Consider the following 19,500-nt stretch of genomic DNA (forward strand, 5'->3'; position numbering starts at 1 on the left):
TGTGTTTTATTTTAAAATATATTATGTATTTATTTTTATGATTTGAACCGTTGATTTTATAAGATTTATTAAGTATTTTACACCTGTCAAAATTTATATTAATCAGATATCAATAACTATATGATCGAATTGCATATTTTTATACTATTTTTCAAAAGAAAAACTTCTTGTTTCTTTTTTTGATTATCAATCATATAGTTATTGATATCTGATTAATATGATTTTTGATAGGCATGAAGTACTGAACAAACCCTACAATATGAATGGTTACAATATGAACGGTTCAGATTATAAAAATAAATTTATAATGCATTATAAAATGAAGCACAACAGCAGACTCTCCTGTTACCACTCCAACAACTATTTTTCTCTCTTCATTGCCTCACACTGGCGGTGGCTCGAAACGCTCAATTTCAATTCTCTCTCTCCTCAGAAACCCCAATTTCAAGACCAAGAGCACTTCATCATCATCATCATCGCCGCTCATGGCCACACCACTACAAGTCTACGCGTCCTCTACCATCGGTCTCTTTCTCTCTCTTCATACACATTGCATATGTATTGTTTCGATTCATGTAATTGTGAATGCATATACTTCTTGCTTGCATTGTGCGATTCTCAACTGAATTATTGATCTGTGTTTGTTTCTCGTGAAAATTTGAGTAATGATACGTTTTGTTTTGATTTGGATATTTGGATGATGAAGATGCACCAAACGATGCAATGGATGCTTCGTCCCCTGGTTTGGTCGGAGCCAATGATTTGCTGATAGTGGGGCCGGGTGTTCTCGGCCGGTTAGTTGCTCAAAAATGGCGGGAGGTATGACTCAACCCATTATACTGTATGAATTCTTTGTTTATTTAAAAATTAAAAAAAAAATTATCTATTTGTCTGAGTACGATATGATCATGAATTGAAGGGTTGGCCCAACCGTAAAGATTTGAGGATTAGATCGTATGGAAAGTTTGTTCGGTTGTTAATTTCAATGTATTGAGATTAGTTGAGGTGCTCAGAAATTGGCCGGACACCCATTTATCAAAAAAATTATATCACACATTGGGGAGACAGCTAGAATTATAACATGTCAGGACCCAAACTCGGTGTCCAGAGATTCGGCATCGCAACAAAATAATAACTGAAATCCTAACAATTAATAGTGCAGCGGAGCTGAATAAAATAAAAGGGTATATAAATCTTAATTATAACATATACATTGTCGCTTCTATTTATTTACATTGTCAGAGGTGAACTATAATTATAAAGTGCCTTATGCCTATGCTATGCATTGGTCTTAACATGTCTTCTGAAAGTGGTTAACAACTATAAGTTATAGCGATCCCGGTTTTTCCTTCCTTTGTATACTGTATTCTAGACTTGGTTTCGTGGATTTGTTTTGTATCATTATCACTTCTAGCCTTTACTCTTTGTATTTGAGTCTTGGGTTGTGATGGGCAAGTTTAAAACAGGTTGGTTACACTTTGAAACCAAAAGGTGATGCCCAGGTTTTTGCCTTCACGCTCTAGCGGAAGTTTTAACGCTCGAGCGGGCTTTTCGTTGTTGCTTCTCCGCTTGAGCGGGAGTTTTTACGCTCGAGCGTGGTTCTCCATCTCCTAGTACTTTACTCTGCAGTTCGTCCGCTCGAGCGATATTTTTTTTACGCTCGAGCATGATCTCTTGATTTTGTCCCTCCGCTCGAGCGGAGAGTTTTACGCTCGAGCGGATACCATCGCCTGCAAAACTTCTGGAAGGGTGCAATCGACGCTCGAGCGGCTCTTTTCATGCTCGAGCGTGAGTCTGTGTCTTACGCTCGAGCGGGGTTTTTCACGCTCGAGCGGGGTTTTTCACGCTCGAGCGTAGAGTCGACTACATCAGTCCGTGATTTCACTTTTTGGATCACTTTTTGACCTACTTTTTCTTTCTTAACTTTTAAAAACCGCCATTTAAGAGTTTCTCTCTCTACTCTCACCTTCTCTCTAAGATTTGATCTATTCCTTGGGGTCTTCTACCCTAGTTCCTTTGAAAGAAAGGTAGAGTTTCGCGAGAGCTTTCTTTTAATCTGAAAAAGAGAGGATTTGGAGCACTTTGGAATTTGAGTCTTCATCTCCGTCTTCTCCATTCGGGTTATTTTCTTCAAGGTAGGGATTTCCTACTCCATCTTATAAGTTTTGTTCTAAGTTTTGGTATTTTGATATGTTGGGAATACTTTGGTAATTTTGGGGAAAAACCCTAGTTGTAATAATGAATTAATTTGTATAATTAATTTCAGGAAATTGGGGAATTTGGTTAAATTCATGAAATTGAGAAATTCATTGATTAAATGGTGTAGTTGTATAATTTAAATCACTCATCTATTGAATTGTTGATGTATTTATTTCCAGTCTAGAAATAACTGTTTGGGCTATCGGTGGAGGATAGTCGTGTTTGTTGTAGACATTATATGTGGATTAGGAAAAATTGAAACTAATCAAATTGTTTAAGTCATAAATTTAGACTATTGAATTAATACAGAATATACATGTATTGATTGAGCATTGCATATGCATATTGTTTGGGAGGAGATATGGGATGTACTCCACGGTTTAGGGGAAGATAGGGGATGGACCTCTAAACCGGAATTTTGTTTGGGAGGAGATAGGGGATGGACTCCATTAGCATCACTATTATGTGTGCTTATTATATTGAAGTGTTTTACATGTTATTGATACAGCACTAAAATGTGTATCAAACGGGAAGTATGAAGTGTTTTAATATGAGCCTGATTCTCATTAATGTTGTTGATATTGGAAGTAATGTGAAGGTGATATATAGTTCATTGTTGTAAGTTTGGCCAGGTTCTGAGCCATATTGATAATAAAGGGGAATTGAAAAATGTCATAGACATTAGTGTCTTGAGACGATATTAAGTCACAATTGATTATCTTGGTTAACCATCTATTGAATGCTATAGCTTTATTCAATGCTTATTTTTGGTTTAGTATTTTTCTACTGGGCTGTGGCTCACCCTTATGGGAACATCATTTTCAGGTTCAGGTGATAAGCTACCTCCAAGGACTTAGCTTGGAAGGAATTGGAGTTGAAGACTCTGTTTAGTTTAGTTGTTATTTATTTATTTGATATTACATGTAAACATTCAAGCCTAGGGCTTTATTTGTATTTGAGTTAGAACTCATATTTTGTGTCCAAGTGTTGGCTTGGAAAGATGTTAGCCCGTAAGGCAATTAATTTGATGTTACATGTAATGTTTTACAATAAGAATACTCTGATGAATAGAATAACGGTTGGTTTTCTTTTATTAATGCATGTCAATGTTATGTATATTATGGGTTTATTTTGGGGGCGTTACAACTTGGTATCAGAGCGTACCGGGTTTGAATACTTTGGGTACATGGGAAGTGATTAGTATGACAATGGGTTCGTCTCGTTTGACAGAGACTTAGTGTAATGTTATATGCTTACATGATAACATGTTTATGTGGCTATGTGGGTATGGAATGTAGTTCCTTGGATGTTGATTGGACCCTTGAGTTTCTAGTAGTCTTGTTGGAAAGGCACTTGATCAATGCTGCTTCCAACCGGAACTATAGTAACGCTTCGGGACTATCATCACCCAGGAATGAAATTCGTAGGTGCTTATGTGATTATGTGCTTACATGGAATGAATTATTGTTGTCCAATGCATTAGAACGCGAGTGTTTAGCCTCGGCACATTTATTAATGTGCTAACATTTTTGTTTCCTTTATTAGGATGTCAGGACGAGGACGAGGACGTGGTAGGCGTGGTAGGCCGGGTAGGCAGGAGGTGCCTGTGCCAGAGGAGATTCCGGCAGTTCAGGAGGGAATTGGCCAGGCCAATGTGGCCGAGCCAGTAGGCCAGCAAGCTATGGGCGCTCTGGCTCGAGAGATAGCAGGGGCATTCAGGGAGTCAGTAGGCATTCTCAGAGCTGAGAATCAAGCTCGGGTTGTTGTTGCGGATGCAGGACCTTCCTTTCTGAAGAGGGAGTTCTTTCGGTCTAACCCGGATGAATTTGTGGGTGATCCTAAAGAGCCGCTTAAGGCAGATGAATGGCTCGAGAAGACAACGAAGACGTTTGAGATGCTTGGCATCGAAGACGAGGGGTTGAAAGTGACCTTGGCATCTTTCCAGCTGAAGGGGGATGCAGGTCAGTGGTGGAAGTTCACTAAGGGTCGGATAGGAGGTACATGGGAGGCTTTTGTGAATGCTTTCCAGGAGAGGTTCTTATCTCCAGCAGTTAGGGAGAGGCTGAGAGACCAGTTCTGCCAGCTTAAGCAGTCGAGTTCTTCAGTGGCCGAGTTTGAGGCTGCATTTACTAGCTTGTCCAGGTTTGCACCTGAGTTGGTGGCGTCAGAAGAACGCCGTTGTATCGAATTTGAGAAGAAGTTGAGGCGTGGTCTCAAGCTGCGAGTTGGGGGAACTATGATTCGGGATTATGGGCGTCTGGTTGATGCTGCAGCCCACATGGAAATCATGATGCAGGAGGAGGAGGAAGGACAGAAGGGCTCCAAGATGAGTCAGGATGGTCAGAGTGATGGTAAGAGACAGAAGGGTTTTAATCCCCAGCAGTCTCAGAGTAGCTTTTTTAGATCGACTTTTCCTGTGCCGAGTGCTAGTTCGGGGAAAGGCAGTCAGGGAGACATTACCTGTTTCAAGTGTGGCCAGCTGGGTCACAAGTCTCCAGTTTGTCCTCAGAGGGGAGGAGTGCAGAGAGCAGCATCATCTTCGGCTCGATCTCAGAGCCAGAGTCAGGGTAGAGGCCAGCCACTCTCGTGTTATCAGTGTGGTCAGCCAGGGCATATGAAGAGGTATTGCCCTCAGTTGGGTGGCACACCTGGTGCATCTGGTTTGAGACAGATTCAGGGTCAGCAGCCAGCTCAGTCAGTTCAGGCCTCAAGGGCCAATCAGGGGGCTTCATCGTCCCAGTCAGTGCAGCAGTCTTATGCTCCTAGGGGTGAGCAGGTTGATTAGAGGTCGTCTGGGCGCGTGTATGCTGTCACCGCGCAGGATCTTGTATCGGCTCCATCAGTTGTGAGAGGTACTTTCTTGTTTTGCAACTCGGTTGCTAATGTTTTGATTGATACGGGTGCATCTCATTCCTTTGTGTCTGCTGCATTTGCATCTGTTTTGGAGTTGGAGTTAGCACAGTTAGCATCTCCTATTTGTGTAGTGTCACCTCTTGGGGGTGAATTGATTTTGAAACAAGGTGTTAGGGGTTGTGATATAGAGGTTGATTATCATAGAATCCCATTTTCCTTTGTAGTTATGCCTATGAGGGGCTTCGATGTTATTTTGGGTATGGACTGGTTATCGTCATACTGGGCCGTTATTGATTGCTACCGCCAGAGGGTCACTTGTTGTACCGTGAGCGGAGAGTGTTTTCATTTTCTGGGGGACCGGGTTGGTAGTGTGTTGCCACCGGGGTATGTTCCGCGAGGACGGAGTGAGCTTAGTAGTCTACTTGCTAACCTTTCGATTAGTGAGGATGATGAGACTCAGATTGTGTTGCCAAGGGTGGTTTGTAAGTACTCGGACGTCTTTCCTGAGGATCTTGTTGGTTTGCCACCGCATCGGGAGATTGAATTCTCTATTGACCTAGTGCCCGGCACAGCGCCGATTTCTATGGCACCTTATCGTTTCGCCCCAGCCGAGTTAGTTGAGTTGAAGATCCAACTCCAGGAGTTGCTAGATAAGGGCTATATACGTCCTAGTGTGTCGCCATGGGGAGCACCGGCCCTCTTTGTTAAAAAGAAAGGTGGTGCTTTGAGACTTTGTATAGATTATCGGAAATTGAATCGGGCTACGGTTAAAAATAAGTATCCTATGCCTCGTATAGATGATCTGTTCGATCAGTTAAAGGGTTCCCGTTGTTTCTCGAAGATAGACTTGAGATCGGGTTATCATCAGTTAAGAGTTAGGGAGGAGGATATTCCGAAGACGGCATTCCGTACGCGGTATGGCCACTATGAGTTTCTGGTGATGCCATTTGGGCTCACCAATGCACCAGTAGTGTTTATGGATTTGATGAACCGAATTTTCCGAGAATTCTTAGATCGTTTTGTAGTCGTCTTCGTGGACGACATCCTTATCTATTCACCTTCTGAGGAGAAGCACAAGGAACATTTGAGAGTGGTGCTTGAGTTACTTAGAGCCCATAAGCTTTATGTGAAGTTTGGAAAGTGTGAGTTCTGGCTAGAAGAGGTCAAGTTCTTAGGCCATGTAGTTTCTGGGGAAGGGGTGTCTGTTGATACATCCAAGACTGAGGCAGTGCAAGATTGGGCACAGTCTAAGAGTGTGTTTGAGATCCGCAGTTTTCTGGGGTTAGCTGGGTATTATCGTCGGTTTGTGAAGGATTTCTCCTGGTTAGCTTCACCTTTGACTAGATTGACTCGGAAGGGAGTCAAATTTGTATGGAGTGAGATTTGTGAAAAGTCGTTCCAGGAGTTGAAAGTTAGACTGACCACTGCCCCGGTCTTGATTATTCCGGAGAGAGGGTTAGGTTATGCAGTCTATTGCGACGCCTCACGAGAGGGTCTGGGTTGTGTGTTAATGCAAGAAGGGAAAGTAGTTGCCTATGGCTCACGACAGTTGAAAATTCACGAGCAGAATTACCCTACGCATGATCTAGAGTTAGCAGCTGTGATATTTGCCTTGAAGATTTGGAGGCATTACCTTTATGGTAAGAGATTTGAGGTATTCTCGGATCATAAGAGTCTGAAATATTTGTTTACACAGAAAGACTTGAACTTGAAGCAGAGGAAGTGGATGGAATTCATTGAGGATTATGACTTTGAGTTACATTATCATCCGGGAAAGGCCAATGTAGTGGCCGACGCCCTTAGCAGGAAACCTGTTGTTGACATAGCTAGTATAGCCATCCGAGAATGGGAGATGTTGGGTGCACTTGGGGAGTTTGATTTACTTCTGGGCGAATCCGTTGAGGCTACGGCCTTGTTTTCTGTTGTTGTACAGCCTACACTCGTGACTCGAGTGTTAGAGGCTCAGAGGGGTGACCTTGAGGTAGAAACCCTCCGTGAGAAAATTTCCGGTGGGAAGGTTGAGAAGGGTTTGACGGTGTATTCCGACCTGAGTGTGAGATACCGAGACCGTCTGTTTGTGCCGGAGTCTTGCCAAGAGGAGGTACTCCGAGAGTTTCATCATTCGCGCTTTGCAGTGCATCCGGGAGGCACTAAGATGTATCGGGATTTGGGTCGCCAGTTTTGGTGGCGGGGTATGAAGAGAGATGTGGCAACTTTCGTGTCTAAGTGCCTTACTTGTCAGCAAGTGAAGGCCGAGCATCAGAGGCCAGCGGGTTTGCTGCAACCCTTGCCTATTGTCGAGTGGAAATGGGAGCATGTCACTATGGACTTTGTTGTAGGTCTTCCGAGGACTCAGCGGGGTAGTGACGCTATTTGGGTGGTTGTAGACCGGTTGACTAAGTCGGCGCACTTCATTCCTATACGTGTTAGAGATTTAGTCGATCATCTGGCCGATTTATATATTCGGGACATAGTGAGGTTGCACGGGGTCCCGGTGACGATTGTCTCAGATAGAGATCCTCGTTTTACTGCCAGGTTGTGGCAGAGTTTGCAGAATGCCTTAGGCACTAAGTTGACCTTTAGCACGGCTTATCATCCTCAGACTGACGGGCCGTCCGAGCGTACTATTTAGATCCTTGAGGATATGCTCCGGGGTTGTGTTCTAGACTTTAGTGGGTCGTGGGAGAGGCACTTGCCGTTGGTGGAATTTGCCTACAACAACAGTTTCCAGTCTAGTATCGGTATGGCACCGTTTGAGGCCTTGTACGGCCGACCGTGTAGATCTCCTGTTTGTTGGGCCGAGGTGGGTGATGCACCTCTGTTGGGTCCGGAGTTGGTTAGGGAAACGACGGAGAAGGTTGAGCTTATCCGTAAGAGGCTTGTTACAGCACAGAGTCGTCAGAAATCTTATGCAGACCGTAGGAGGAGACCTTTGATGTTTGAGGTGGGTGATCATGTCTTTCTGAAGATATCACCTAGGCGGGGTTTGATGAGGTTTGGGAAGAGCGGGAAGTTGTCCCCTCGGTTCATTGGCCCTTTTGAGATCCTTGAGAGGATTGGCGAGGCTGCTTATCGTTTAGCTTTGCCGCCGCAGTTATCTGGAGTACATAACGTGTTTCACGTGAGTATACTCCGGAAGTATGAGCCGGATCCATCGCATGTATTGGATTGGACCGACTTAGAGGTAGATGAGGATGTCTCGTATGAGGAGAGACCGGCTCGGGTCTTGGATAGACGGGATCAAGTTTTGCGAGGTAAGACCATCCCTTTGGTAAAGGTTTTGTGGAAACATCACGGGGTGGAGGAAGCCACTTGGGAACGCGAGTTGGAGGTCCGAGAGAAATATCCGGATCTATTCGTAGATGCTTGAGCATATGTTGCTTATTTTATTGTAATATTGCACCTTAAGTGTATTGAATATTACTTAAGTTGTGAAACATAGTGTATGTTTTGATTAATGAATGTATTTTGAAACTCGCCTCATAATGGAAGTTAGTGTAACACTGCATATGTTGAATGTGTTGTAGAATTGGAGTTATATCATGAGATTGAATATGATATGGAAATGGAAATTATAGATATTGAAAACTGTGGAATTTGAAAGGAAAATGCATGTTGATAATGCAAATTGTTATATATAATGTGAAATGCCTCTTGAAAAGAGATGGGATTGATTGGTAATGGTCAAGTTGTTAATAGAATGTTGGCATATTGTGAGAAGTAGAGAAAACTCTTTAAAAAAAAAAAAAAAAAAAAATTTCTGGTACCTAATTTCGGGGACGAAATTCTTTAGGGGGGGGAGGTTATAGCGATCCCGGTTTTTCCTTCCTTTGTATACTGTATTCTAGGCTTGGTTTTGTGGATTTGTTTTGTATCATTATCACTTCTAGCCTTTACTCTTTGTATTTGAGTCTTGGGTTGTGATGGGCAAGTTTAAAACAGGTTGGTTGCACTTTGAAACCAAAAGGTGATGCCCAGGTTTTTGCCTTCACGCTCGAGCGGAAGTTTTAACGCTCGAGCGGGCTTTTCGTTGTTGCTTCTCCGCTCGAGCGGGAGTTTTTACGCTCGAGCGTGGTTCTCCATCTCCCAGTACTTTACTCTGCAGTTCGTCCGCTCGAGCGATATTTTTTTTACGCTCGAGCGTGATCTCTTGATTTTGTCCCTCCGCTCGAGCGGAGAGTTTTACGCTCGAGCGGATACCATCGCCTGCAAAACTTCTGGAAGGGTGCAATCGACGCTCGAGCGGCTCTTTTCACGCTCGAGCGTGAGTTTGTGTCTTACGCTCGAGCGGGGTTTTTCACGCTCGAGCGTAGAGTCGACTACATCAGTCCGTGATTTCACTTTTTGGATCACTTTTTGACCTACTTTTTCTTTCTTAACTTTTAAAAACCGCCATTTGAGAGTTTCTCTCTCTACTCTCACCTTCTCTCTAAGATTTGATCTATTCCTTGGGGTCTTCTACACTAGTTCCTTTGAAAGAAAGGTAGAGCTTCGCGAGAGCTTTCTTTTAATCTGAAAAAAAGAGGATTTGGAGCACTTTGGAATTTGAGTCTTCATCTCCGTCTTCTCCATTCGGGTTATTTTCTTCAAGGTAGGGATTTCCTACTCCATCTTATAAGTTTTGTTCTAAGTTTTGGTATTTTGATATGTTGGGAATACTTTGGTAATTTTGGAGAAAAACCCTAGTTGTAATAATGAATTAATTTGTATAATTAATTTCAGGAAATTGGGGAATTTGGTTAAATTCATGAAATTGAGAAATTCATTGATTAAATGGTGTAGTTGTATAATTTAAATCACTCACCTATTGAATTGTTGATGTATTTATTTCCAGTCTAGAAATAACTGTTTGGGCTATCGGTGGAGGATAGTCGTGTTTGTTGTAGACATTGTATGTGGATTAGGGAAAATTGAAACTAATCAAATTGTTTAAGTCATAAATTTAGACTATTGAATTAATACAGAATATACATGTATTGATTGAGCATTGCATATGCATATTGTTTGGGAGGAGATATGGGATGTACTCCACGGTTTAGGGGAAGATAGGGGGTGGACCTCTAAACCGGAATTTTGTTTGGGAGGAGATAGGGGATGGACTCCATTAGCATCACTATTATGTGTGCTTATTATATTGAAGTGTTTTACATGTTATTGATACAGCACTAAAATGTGTATCAAACGGGAAGTATGAAGTGTTTTAATATGAGCCTGATTCTCATTAATGTTGTTGATATTGGAAGTAATGTGAAGGTGATATATAGTTCATTGTTGTAAGTTTGGCCAGGTTCTGAGCCATATTGATAATAAAGGGGAATTGAAAAATGTCATAGACATTAGTGTCTTGAGACGATATTAAGTCACAATTGATTATCTTGGTTAACCATCTATTGAATGCTATAGCTTTATTCAATGCTTATTTTTGGTTTAGTATTTTTCTACTGGGCTGTGGCTCACCCTTATGGGAACATCATTTTCAGGTTCAGGTGATAAGCTACCTCCAAGGACTTAGCTTGGAAGGAATTGGAGTTGAAGACTCTGTTTAGTTTAGTTGTTATTTATTTATTTGATATTACATGTAAACATTCAAACCTAGGGCTTTATTTGTATTTGAGTTAGAACTCATATTTTGTGTCCAAGTGTTGGCTTGGAAAGATGTTAGCCCGTAAGACATTTAATTTGATGTTACATGTAATGTTTTACAATAAGAATACTCTGATGAATAGAATAACGGTTGGTTTTCTTTTATTAATGCATGTCAATGTTATGTATATTATGGGTTTATTTTGGGGGCGTTACAAAGCATATGATAGAGTGAGAAATATTATATTGAGAACATAAGGACATAAAATTCATCATGGATAATTATTTGGTTAAACAGAGATTTGTTTGGTAACAAAAATACATAAATCATTTTAAATAACAGAAGCATAACGTAGAAATCATGTAAGCAAATAATCATAATCACGGTACAGAACATAACAGATTATATGTATGGATTCAAGAGGTGGCTTGTACGAATTTTAAAAGTGACTTTCAGAATAGTGTAGCACTTAGCTCCGCACAACACTTTGCCCTACACTAGAAATCAGAGGGTAAATGGATCTATGACAGCAGAGAGTCACATAAAGTGACAATTCAGAGAGCCAATGGTTATTTAAGTCCCCAAGCATGGGACCTCCATGGATAATTATTTGGTTAAACAGAGATTTGTTTGGAAATAGAAATACATAAATCATTTTAAATAACAGAAGCATAACGTAAAAATCATATAAGCAAATAATCATAACTACGGTACAAAACAGAGTAGATCATATGTATGGATTCAAGAGGTGACTCGTACGAATTCTAGAAGTGGCTTCCACAATAATGTAGCACTTAGCTCCGTACAACATTTTGCTCTACACTAGAAATCAAAGGGTTGATGAACCCATGACAGCAGATGGCTACATAAAGTGACATCAAAACATAGGGTCACATAAAGTGACAATTTAGAGAGCCAATCATTATTTAAGTCCCCAAGCATGAGACTTCCGTAATGGTATTTACAAAATAATTGTCAAAAACACATTTAATAAACAGTTATATCCATTTGTTTCGTTTTTTAAGCAAATAGGGTTCAGTTAACAAATAATATACTTTAAAAAACTAAAATGATTGGCAAAACAGATTTTACATAAAACAACTTGTGGAAACTCAAAATATAATATAATTCACCTTAAACTTGATCATTTACTCTCACTTCTGACTCACCTCTCATATACCCCTCGTTTGTTATTCTTGTGATTTCATTACCATGCAACTCACCTAATTATAGGTAAGAAGACCCTTACTATGTAGCACACCATGTGATACCACATGACACCACGCTTCTCAAGAGGTTTCTTGAAATCTATGCACAAGTTCCCTATATTCTTCTATGGCCCATAAAATGTTATAATTACATTTTTTTTTTCAAAAATTAAGTACATATATTTTGGGGGTGTCACATAACACATATACACAAAAACTACATGTTTCAATGTCTTTGCGTTGTAGACTAAAATTGTGTGCTTGCTATAGTAATTCTCTGCCCTTTTTGCTCAATGTGCAAAATGAATTTCTCACAACGATGTAAACAGTGAAAGAGTGAATTGTTTGTGTGGAATGCTGGGTTTTGTGGGCATACAGATTGAATGTAGTGTGAGAAAATCATATAGAGAGAGTTGTTTGCATAGTTGTCAAATCGGGATTCGTATCGTGAATCGAAATGGCCTTGTATCGAATCGCGAATCGAATCGAATTGTGAATCGTAAAGATTCGGTCACTTTTTTAAATTACTTAAAAACATATATCTACACATTTAGATGATAAATATATTTTATGAATATGAAATAATTAGACTTAAATCAATGAAAATGTTATTTTGAATGATAATCGCGTAGTTTAATAGGTAAGAAGTTAACAAAAGTTCCTATATAAAATCACTATCTTACCTTTTTTCTTTTTTAGATATTTCTTATCAACCATTCTTAATAAAGATAATAACCAAATTGACAAATTATCAATTTTCAAGGTAACAATAATTAACAATGATATTGATATTTGGATAATAAGTATACATACTTTTCTAAGTAATAGCAAGCAAATAATAAGAAAGAATTATTTAAAATCTTTTATCTTAAAGCCTAAAACATTTTAAAAGGTATAATTGACCTCACACATTCAATATTCAATTTAATAAATAGAAATGGATAATTCATAGTGTAATTTTAATCTTAAATATCTTTAGAAGATATATTACGTTTTTTAGGGGGGAAAAAATGAGAAGAAAGGTTATAAATATGTTAGATTTGACTGAATCTAATTGGATTCTATTAAAAATTCCATAATCATTAAAATAATAATAAATCATGTATATGTGTTGGTTATCTTGCTATTAAATGCTATTAGAAGTTATATTATGTCATTTTCACTAAAAAGATGGAGAAAAAGTCAAAAATATGTCGGACACAATAATTTAAAAAATTGCATGAATCGTAAATGGTGAATCGAATCGTGAATCGATTGTGAATCGTGCGATTCACTAGAGATTCATCTCCAAAATAGATTCACCTATAAATTCGTATCGATTTTGCAAAAATTACGAATCGAATCGTGAATCGAATCGCGAATAGTAAGATTCTGATAACAGAGGTTGTTTGTATGAAAATTAGAGAGAAGGATAGTGAGGTATTTAAAAGGGGAAGGGAAGCTTCTGCCTTTTCAATAAGTGGGGGGCTGGGGTTGCCAGTATGTTGAATTGAATAGGCTAGTTATATATGTGACACTAAATATGCAGGGGTAAGTCAAAAGTTAGGGGGTGCCATGGCACCCCACCATTCAACATAGTTCTGCCCTGGATATGAGCCTAGCGTAATTTTTTTTGTATGTCTGGCCTTTTGCATGTCCTACGGCCAGATTACATGATCCATCTATGACATCCATGCTTACCAAAATTTAGGTTAATTCGAGATCAGACCTATCCCATTCATATAGCCCCAAATTTAAAGGTATACTATATTTCAAAATGCAAGTACCTGGATGACATAGTTATCAATCTCTAATTAACCTGAAATTTGGCAAGCATAAAAGGGATAAGATGAGCATGTCATACAAATGTGGGTTTTGTGAAAGGTGAGATGCAATAAAGGTTATGAATTTTAGCACGTGTCTCTCCCCGTATTGTTTCTAAACAAGTTGTACTGGGTGTGTTAAGGTATGCATATTTTGCGAGAAAAATACTGGAATTTGTAGGTTATTTAACTTATTCTTGTGAGCAGGAGCACCCAGGGTGTCAAATTTTTGGGCAGACAGTGACTACAGATCACCATGATGAGTTGATTAAAATTGGGATCAATCCTTCGTTGAAGGAAACAAAGGCAACTCATAAGTTTCCGTATGTGGTTTTTTGTGCTCCTCCATCCCGAACTCCAGATTATCCTGGTGATGTTAGGTATGCATGAGGATTATGAACTTCCAAATCACAATTGAACATAGTTATGTGTTAATGCACTATTATGATAATTTGGGCTTACTAGGCATTTGTGCAGTATATTTGACCATCCTTGCTGGCAGAATTGTGCAGGAAGGTGGTTGTACGTGGGATTTTTTTTGAATCGTAATTGATATGCATGTTTGCATCCATTTATGAGATTACTCTGGTTTTGATCTGTTGTAAAATTTTCTAGATGATCATGAAATGATTTCTATAATCATGTATGGTGCCTATACATTGAAAATTTCCTGTTATTAGATGTGTCATGTCTTCAATTCATTGTGATCAATTGAAAATGAATGAGAATGTTGGGAATTCAGGAATTGGATCAATTAGGGTATAGATGCAGTATGAATTGCTAAGTAATAATAGGTCATGGAAAGCTAAGATTGAATTTGTTTTAGATGGTTAGGCTGACAATATTTTAACAATCAGGAAAAAAGTATAGGGTGTCAATGTGTCCTATTTTATCTTGCATTTTTTATGTTCATTTGCAGTAACTTGTTTTCAAATTCAGTTTTTGTTTCAATTTTTGAAGGCAGATGATTTCTGCACTTACATTATTGGTTTGTAATGACTAGGGAAGCTGTGTCAAGCTGGAGTGGGGAAGGTTCTTTTCTATTACTTCAAGCTCTGCACCCTATGATTGCAATGACAATGGATCATGTGATGAGGTGTTACATCTAACATGTTATTCTGCTTGGAACAGTTTTGTGTTCTTAGATCATAAAAGTCTTTCCCTGCATAGTTCGAGATACAGGCACATCATCTGAATTTATTCTGACAATTTGCTTGAATTAGATTCCAAATGCATTTAATTTGTTGCTTGTTATATGTTGTGAGCTTTTGTAATTCTCTTGTTTTGGAAAGGATGGTGAATCCTGGTTAAAAAGTGCGAGGAACAAAAATTTCCCTATATGCTTTTTTTAGTAAAATTTCCCTCTGTGATTTGGTTGGTGTAGAATCAATTTCACCAGAAAGAGGGGCAATTCATTCAAATTCACTATAAGCATCCGCTTATTTAAGAGTTTATCTGACATCAGCTATATATTGGGAAACAATATTAAAAATGCTCTGTTATATAGTTTTTGCTTGTTAATTCGGAAAAAAAGGACCTATAATTTGCTGGACATTTTGAACTGCTGAATTTACTGTTTTTTGTCAGGTCACTAAATTTTGACTTACATTCTTTTGCATGGCTATACAGGACAGTCCAGTAGTTCCAATTGGGAGGAGCCCTAGGACAGATGTCCTTTTAAAGGCAGAAAAAGCAGTCTTGGAGTCTGGCGGTAGTGTTGTAAGATTAGCAGGACTTTACATATCCTTTATGAAAATGCAAGTTATGAGATTTACATATGTCTACTGGTGCAACTTTTGGGATTTATGGTATGAATCAGTTTGTTATATACATGCATACCAACATATGTGAGCACGCACACCCCACCTTAACTCTCAATACAAAGCAGATAAAGGTGCACATGTTTATTGGTTGGAGAAAGGTACTGTTGACACTCGTCCAGATCACATCCTCAATCTTATACACTACGAGGTGAGTGTTTATCTTTGTGTGTTTTTTTATTTTCTTCTATGAATTAGTGTCCTTGCGATTCTATCTGAGTTACCTTCCCCCTCTTTCTCATTAAATTATAAATATAATTACACAATACCTTTTCTTGCTCCATGAGAATACAGGGGGAGAGAAAAAGAACAAAAAACAGTGATGGGTTTATTCTATTTAATCTCGTTACTTGAGCAGTCACTTTGATATGCTTTTCTTTTTTTTCTTCTCTCTCTCTCTCTCCCTCTTTTTGTGGGTCAATTTTTTATGCTTTTTAATTACAAGGTAAATTACAAATACACCCTTGAGGTTTGCTTAAAATATGAATTGCTTCCTGTGGTTTGAAAAATTACAAATGCTTCTCTGTCAGAATTTTTTATTTAACAGAATTAATTAAAAAAGTAAAATTTCTAATTGTTCACCTATACAATAATAAAATTATTTGAATTAATAATTGAAATAAAATTTTAACATTATTAAAAACTGTTAATTAACTTAATGATTTATTAATAAAAGAACCTATTTGTTATGAAATTAGAAATCTTAGGAGACATAATGTAATTTCTAGAACTATAGGGGATAATTTGTAATTTAAGTAAACTTCAAGGGTGTGCTTGTAATTTACCCTTAATTATATTTAGATACAATTGGAATCTGAGCTCATATTATGCTTTAGGTCAGATCTTATTTCATCATCTTCAGTCTTTCATATATTTCCTGAATTCCTAAACTGAATCTATGTGTAACCATTTGTGTTTGCGATGTCGACAACATTTAATTTGGTGTGCCTTGCATATTTCCACAAAAGGATGCAGCTTCCCTCTCAATAGCAATCTTGAAGATTAAACTTCGGGGCCGAATTTTTCTAGGCTGTGATAATCATCCTTTATCCAGGTTTTTTTTCTTTTAATTTCTGATTTGAATGTTGGGACTTTAATGACTCCTCTCTACCAAAGCTTTCCATGCAAACAAGTACAACTACCTGCAACTGCAATTTACATTATTTTTCAACAGACTGATGAAGTTTTCTTACCTTGTAAATTTGCTTTGCAGGCAGCAAATAATGGACCTGGTCAATAAAAGTGGGAAATTTAGCAAGAAGTTTGAGAGTTTTACAGGTTAGATCCTTACAACGTATAGAAACAAATATATGAGTGTTGTTGGACCAGAATTGGACTTGACCAGCTGCTCAGATTGGTGAACTGGAACCAGTGGCTTAATGCACCCGTATGAATTGACTTTGGCTCAGTTCTTCTGATAACTACTCATGGGACACCTATAGGCTATATGTAGAGACTAATGTTGTGTTAAATATATAACCGATCCCACTGATCATGCTCAATGTAATAGAAATCTGCGTCAGTATAACCACTTATTTATTTTGCAGGCACTAGTGATCCTCTTGGGAAGAAACTAAACAACATGAAAACTCGCGAGGAATTAAGATGGGAGCCAAAATACCCGAGCTTTGCTCAGTTCCTTGGAGTATCATTATAATTGCCGATTCGGTTTAGTGGAATTTAATTGCATTCAGGTGGAAGGGTAAAGATTTACAGACAGATGAAGTTGGTCACTGTAGATTTGTCTCTTTGTTGATTTTTTGATGGGCATTTGGTGCAGTACAAAATCTCAGCACTTACACAAGTGAATTGATCATAAGTAGATAATAACAAAAATAATACCTTGGTGCACATTTGATTCATTTTAAATTATGTTTACTGATTGGAACATGTAAACAGCGTGTTGGACATTTGATTCATTTTAAATTATGTTTACTGATTGGAACATGTAAACAGTGTGTTGGACGGGATAAGATGGAGGGGACGATTCTAGTAATCAACTGGGGCACAGCCTGTTTGGACTTGGGAGATGCAAAATTGTTTGTAATAAATTATGGTCTTATGCACTGTGGTTGTATATCTTGACTTTGGAGATGAAAAATGATGGAAATTGCTTTTGTTTAAGTGGGTTGTAGGAGATGATGCAAGTCTAGTTTTAGCTTTTGTTTGGTTTATGGTGGGGAATAAACCCTGTGGAATGCAAATTATAGCTCCAATGTAGTATCAAATCTATTAGACCCAAAAATGGATGGATCTGTGATATGCATTACTGGTTTCTATCACCAGACCAGATTCTTTGTCATCATCTTTCTTATCTCAATATCTTAAATTACCTGTCTACCATATGACCAAATCTAGAGAGACGCATTTCATAGTAGAGGTGCTTTTTTTGTTATCCCAAAGTATCTCTTTATCATACGGTCATTGCTAGACAGACTCGATGTGTAGCATACAATAGGGTTAGAGAAACTTATTTTATAGCTGGTGTGTGTAGTATAGAGGTTCTTGGGTCGTTGGCTCAAATTACCTCTTTATCATATGGTAAGAGCTAGAGAGGGTCATTGGGTAGAATAGAGGTTGGCTTAAGACAAGGGAATAAGAATCCTATGTGCTCTACAACCCCTAAAATTTATCAATATTAGAATTGAAATCAACTTGTTAGACCATTTCAAAGTTTTGCGCATGCACCTAGATGAGGAAGTCACCTACCCACATCTTACACAGAGAAAGCCTATATAATTTTGTGCAATACGAAGCTTTACTTAAATTTACTAGTTCATAACCAGTGAAGGGAAACCTTATGATGTTAGGGTTTGACTTTTTATTCATTTATTTAGTTTACCTTCTGCATTGTTACTATCAATAGCATCACCCACTGTTTCCATCATGCCATCATCATAAGTGACATAAATCAAATATTCAAAGAAACTAAATGCAAATCCAATGTACGCTCCCAACTCAGGCACTAAATAATTAACAAGTCAACTTGGTAGTCAACCACAACTTCACATTTTATTTTGGGTAGAGTACAAGAACAAGCAAAAGCATCAAATCTAGAAAGAATACAAAAATAGAATAAAAATATACTTCAAATCCAAATTCAATGAATAAAAAAAATAATAAAAAAAATTATACTCAATTCTCTTAATTATCAGATCCACACTATCCCCAACTACCTCCTAAACTTCCTTTATATGTCATTCTGTTACTCACAGTTTACAGAGAAACAAACAGAAGAAGAAGAAAGCTTGAGCAAGAAGTGTTGATCATGGCAGACGGTGAAGACGAAGCTTCAGATATCAAGTCAACTCTCATGTTGATTGTACTCATACTCATCCTGGTGATTATGTGCATGCCACCTCCAAGGCAACGAGCTGTGTTCGTATACCGTTGCTGTTGAGAGATTTATCTCTGCAACTCATGTTTTTCATTTTCTCTCTCTTTAGTTTACTATGGTATGTTCACATAGCTTGTTATGCAATAACATGTCATAGAATAACGCTTTGTTGGTTTTGGCGAAAAACATTTTCTGTATGAAACAGTTTTCTATATTTGGTTTCCCGTATTGCGTTGCAAACAGCCAAAGAAGCAAAGAATGAATGAATCACAGTAATGAAAGTCATTTTAGAAGTCAAAAAAAAGAAAAAAAAAACCCAGTAACGAAAGTCATTTTCTTCTCTTATTGGAAACTCTGTAATTGGAGTGCTAGATAAGTGCTTTCAATTTCACGTCCGTGCCTTGACTGATCTACAATTGTTGAAGCAACTACCTAGGTAAGAGCTAGCCCATAAATGCACGAAGCTGGAGCGAGACTGGGGTGAAGAGCGAGGCATCTATAAGAGTTTCTGCTACTAAGAGCTAGCCTAATTACCCAAAAATGTGGACAAGTATATCCTTACGAGAAAACTATCTTTAATCCTAATGGCATGGCATTCCAATGGTAATGATGATTAGGAAGAAGATGAAACATTTTGGTCCATTAAGAGGATAAATAACCTGAAACTATAAACTGGATAAAAATAAAATTAAAAAAA

At 38.3% G+C, this 19,500-nt stretch overlaps 1 non-coding gene across 1 annotated transcript; it reads left to right on the forward strand.

Moving 5' to 3' along the window:
• The first annotated feature begins 342 nt into the window (after positions 1–342).
• Positions 343–19,027, forward strand: LOC114306058 (uncharacterized). The gene is made up of 9 exons (XR_014333716.1): positions 343–525; positions 707–819; positions 13,854–14,026; positions 14,650–14,742; positions 15,276–15,386; positions 15,528–15,617; positions 16,435–16,520; positions 16,680–16,744; positions 17,014–19,027. It is a non-coding gene; the product is annotated as an uncharacterized LOC114306058 (transcript).
• Positions 19,028–19,500: the final 473 nt, after the last annotated feature.

The sequence above is a fragment of the Camellia sinensis genome, chromosome 6 (assembly GCF_055761805.1).
Source record: "Camellia sinensis isolate YWXY chromosome 6, ASM5576180v1, whole genome shotgun sequence".
Taxonomy (NCBI): domain Eukaryota; kingdom Viridiplantae; phylum Streptophyta; class Magnoliopsida; order Ericales; family Theaceae; genus Camellia; species Camellia sinensis.